Source organism: Octodon degus, unplaced genomic scaffold (assembly GCF_000260255.1).
Source record: "Octodon degus isolate 3935 unplaced genomic scaffold, OctDeg1.0 scaffold00343, whole genome shotgun sequence".
NCBI classification, from domain to species: Eukaryota; Metazoa; Chordata; class Mammalia; order Rodentia; family Octodontidae; genus Octodon; species Octodon degus.
This window is the reverse complement of record NW_004524919.1, coordinates 911621-916640: the sequence shown is the minus strand read 5'-3', so window position 1 is coordinate 916640 and position 5020 is coordinate 911621.

Here is a 5020-nt window from a genome sequence, read left to right as displayed (position 1 = left end):
AAGTGGTTAGGATAGATATATATTTGCATTCTCTTAATGAATAGAATGATTTGTTCTAATGGTGTTTGTAAGTAGGATCACAAGTCCACTTCTTGTACAGCAATTATCCACTAAGAAGAATATATACAGTGTGTTATTTGTTGAAACTGTTCTTCCGATTGGATTTGAAACTGTCTCATTGCTGTATATCAATAAAACTTTGAAAAAAAAAATTAGTTTCACACAAAGTCATCCTGAATGTCTGCACTGGGCTTGCACTTGTGACCCCCTACCCTAACATTCCAGAATGTCCTGATCACAGTTGTGGATATTTATGTTCTGCTTGCCCCCATTTATAGATCTTATCTTTTTAGGTTAATTAAAGTTTGCCAATCTTTAGAGCAGTCAAATCTCTAAAGTAGACTTTACTTGGGAGGAACAGGAGATATGACCAGGAGCACGTAGGGTGTGGAAGGCCACTGATTAATCCAATGTGTAAGAAAGAATGGAAATTTCCTGGAGAAAATGAATCCAGTTAACAAGATCCTGTAGCACAAGGGCCACACTCAAGGCCTAGAACATTCTAAAACTAAGTAGAAAATTCCTTTCCTGGGACTTTTAGTGTTAATCTGACACTAAAATCCTCAATATTGCAGTCATGGGTCTTAGTAGGAGACTCAGTTTTGAGATTTGGCTGCTGATCACGCGCTTCTCTGCCCAAGGCACGGATGCTCCCTGTGGCTGCAGCGACACCAAGTTGTGTACAAACAAAGCAAAACAAGAAGAGCAGCAGAAATGCAGCTTGGAGCTAATGTTTAGTTACTGACCACCAGTCCCACAAACATCAACACAAATTAGAAAGAAAACATGCTGTCTTTTAAGTTTAGAGACCTCACTTCCTGGACTGCTTTTTATGCAGACTAAAGTGTCCTCTGCCTCTTATTAAGCTCATTCAGACTGAAATACTGGGCTACTGCCTGTGGATCCACCTTGCCTGGAAAATGTTCCTTGTGGGAAGAGCCCTGACCCTAAAGGCAAAGGGCCATAGGTCAGATCCACGGGGATGACTGGGTCATGGGGTTTGATCACTGTTTCCTCCTCCACAATCTCCTGAAATGGATTGGAAATTTGTGACCCACTCAGTTCCCCATAGATCCTGCACTGTCAGCTCTGCAGCAGCTCCCACCTTTCCAAGCCAGTTCCCTCAGCTGATCCTATGGGAACCACACCTTTTACCGCTTGAGGCACCAAAGCCTAAATAGTGACAATTTATGTGTCACTATTGGGTTCAATGTTTTCATTCATGCTTGTAATATCAGCAAATTTTCAAGCTGAAACAGAATGGTAAAAATCATGTTTTCTGTTGGTTTCTTGAACCAAGATGCATCTGTGGATATCAGGTTGGTCTTCACCTCATTGTGTAGCTCAAGCTGTCCTCAAACTCAGGGTCATACTCTTAACTCAGCCTCCCTAGTTCTGTGACAACCAGCTTGCATCTCCACACCCAGCCTTTGATCAGTAGTGTGAAACAAGACTAGGTAACATACCAAGTTCCTGTCTGTAAAGTTTAGAATATATAGGAATGTAGCTCAGCACTTTCTGAATCCAATCACTGGTGCTGTGGGAAGAAAGAGTCACCTTGTCTCCATGTAGCACCTTCCATTGAGTTCCTTAGCCTCATGCAGAGGAAAATCTTCCAGGCCTGCAATTACAGGTTATCAGTTATATCCTGTGCAGAGGGGTCCTGTTATCAACACCCAGACCCAACTATGCAGTATCCCGTTTATCTGTCTTTGTCACAGAGTCCTGATTCCCTTCATCTTAGTCTTGAGCATCTCCCACACTTTTAGTGCCTCCTCTCTGCCACCCTGATTGGGCTCATGATCTGAAGTTTTAAATGACAAAATCCCAAGTCACAGCTCCATACAGTTACCTGATTTCTTCTGTGTGGGGATGAGATCACTGTCTTTATTTATTTATTTTTATTTTTATATATTTGGTACAAGGTCTCACTATGCAGCTCAGACTTGTAGCGATGTTTCTGTTTTCATCGATCCCCAGTGCTGGGATTACAGGTGTGCACCACTATGCCCCGTCTCTGTGGCCAACTCAGTATGCTCAGGAATGGGGACAGTACGGCATGTTTTGCTGGGCCTCAAATCCCAGACCCTGTGCTTGTCAAATGTGCTCTTAGTACTCTAGCTATCTCAGCAGCCCAAAATAAGTCTTCATAAAGCTGTCATAAACCTGAATCTTACTTCTGGTGGTGATTCCGTTACTACTTTTAGGGTCCCTGAATCACTCAACATTCTCATCTTATTTTCATTTTAGTTTTCAGTTTGAATAATGAATGTGTAACCGCTGACACACTCAGAGCCTTTCCCCTTAACTGTATACCCAGCCAATTTTATTTTCTTTACTTTAAGATCGAGATCACAAGGGGTGGTGGCATTTGCTTGTGATCAAGCACTCAGCAGGTTCACCAGAAAGATTCCAGAAAATTCCAGACCACTCTGGGCTAACCAGTGAATCCAAAGCAAAAGGACAATCTGAATTATACAATGAGAAAGAATCTCAAAAAAGGAAAAATAGCCTAGAGTCTAGAGTCTAGGCAAATTGCTATGGTACTCGGATTGAACCTGAATTTTTGCCTGTACTGCCTCAACCTTCCAGAGTGCTGTGAATACACGCATCCAGCACCATACATGGCTTATCTTCGTGTTCTAAGGCAGAGTTGGAGTTTAAACCCACTGCAGTATTGAGGGTGTGACAGGGCAACTGTTTAATACAGGCCACATAATTTCTATGATTATGTGATAATGGTCAGCCAGGACTGGAGAAGTAACTCACTGGCACAGCACCTGCATGGAAAGTGCATGGTAGAGAGTTAGGTTTCTAATACCAAAAAAATTTTAGCAAAACATGAAGCACAAAAAAGTACAAGAGATTTGTCCAAACAATAAAGACCAAGAAGAATCCAGCAGAGGCCTTGGATTCTACTCCAATGACTTGATTGGGCACAGCTGAAGAGCTAGACAATGTCTCCCATAAGTCCAACTGGAGGGCTAGAGCCCACAATAGTTCATGAAAGTCTGAGTCATCATTCTGTTCTAGGAAGACGCAGAGATCAGTCATGGAAACTAGAAAGTCTGTTCCAGTGAAATTAAGATTCTGTAGTATCATGCTGAGGGATCTGCCCTGGAGCCTGGAAGTGATGCGCAGAGTAAGGATCAGAACTCTGCCACCACACTTTCTTTGATTAAAAAGGTCCTGAACTCCTCTGATGATGAGAGCAGCCCAGTACATATCAGGAAAGCCAGCCTGAGCAGCTCCTCAGAGAGAGTCAAGAGCCCTTCTTCTTTCCTTCTAGTTCTCCTTTTTATTCTGCTGGAAGCAATCCTCAAGTGTGCTCTCTCCCCCAGCACCACACTTTCAAAATAAAATGTAAAATAATTAAAGATCTCAGGGCCGGTGAGATAGCTCAGCAGACTAAAGCACCTTAGTGTGGCCAGATAGCTCAGGGGATTAAAGTGCCTGCTGCAGGGACAGCTTTCATTCCTGGTGTGTTGGCCCTGACCCCAGGGTGCCCTGAGATGGTGATTCAGACTGGGTGTAGTGGTGTGTGCTTCTAATCCCAGGGCTTGGGAGTTTGAAAAACGAGAAGTATCACTATGAGTCTGATCTGTGTAGTGAGACCCTGTAGATTCTGTACTAAATACATAAAAATAAATAAATATCCCAGTTCATTACATTCTATTTTCAAATCTGGTGAAACCTCACACAAATATATCACATATTCCTATAGAATCATGAGTTTAGTTTTTCACATCTACAGATGCTAAAGATGCCAGGTGTGTGGCACATGACTGTGATCCCAGCACTCAACAGGTTAAGTCAAACTGATCACTGTCAATTTGTAACCCACCATGGGTTACAAACTGAGTACAAGGCTTGACTAAACTTCATGGCAGGGTGAGGCATGGTGGTGTGTGCCTGTAATCCCAAATCTCAAGTGGTTGAGGAAGGAGGATCCTTGCAGGTTCAAGACAAACCTGGGCTACAAAATGAGCTCAAAACCAGTCTGAGCTACAGTGAGACCCTGTCACAAAAAGTCAAAAAATGATAAAGATAATTTTTTTTTCAGAAGCAGGGATTGAACTCAAGCCCTTACACTTGCCAGAGAAGTACTTATTCTACTGAGCCATCTCCCTGGCTCTATTTCTTAGTCCATTCTACCAATCTATTTACTTAATATTTTTATTTGTGTGTGTGTGTGTGTGCGTGTGTGTGTGTGTGTGTCCAGCTCAGCCCACCAGGGGGCGGGGCTGGCTGGCATGTGGTGCTGGGGAATTGAACCGCGGTCCCTGTGCTTTGCTAAGCTTGTTCTAAGTAGGTGCTTTAGACCACTGAGCCATCTCACCAGCCCTCAATCTATTTATTTTCATTAGTGAATTGAGTCAATTTACACTGATGGTTATGATTGAAATGTATTGACTTCTGTTTGTCATGTTATTTCCCTGCTGTTGGTTACGTGCTTTTCTTTGTGTTTAGTTGTTTGCCCTATTTGGTGGGTTCTTTTCATGTTCATTCTCGGAATTGAGGTCACTTTGATCCTTATCTAGAATAACTTTTAGTGTTCTGTGTAGGGTTAGCTTGGTCATCATGATTTTAAAGAAATTCATGGAAGTTTTTCTTTTCATGAAAGTATTTCCTTCTCCATTAAACTTGAGAGTTTTTCAGAGTATATCAGTGAGGGTTGGAATTTATTTTATTTTAGGACTTGTACTTTGCTCCATGCTATTCTTGACTTGATGGTTTGTGAGGAGAAATCTGCTGTTATTCTGATGGGTTTTACTTTACATGTGATCTCTTTTTCTGTGGATTTTAGTATGCTGTTCTTGTGCTGAATTTCTGGGATCTTGATTATTATATGTCTGGGTATGGTTTGTATTGGGTTGATGTTATTTGGAGTTTTATATGCCTTGATAACCTGAATGTCAGATTGTTTCCCCATATTTGAGAAGATTTCTGCTATTACTTT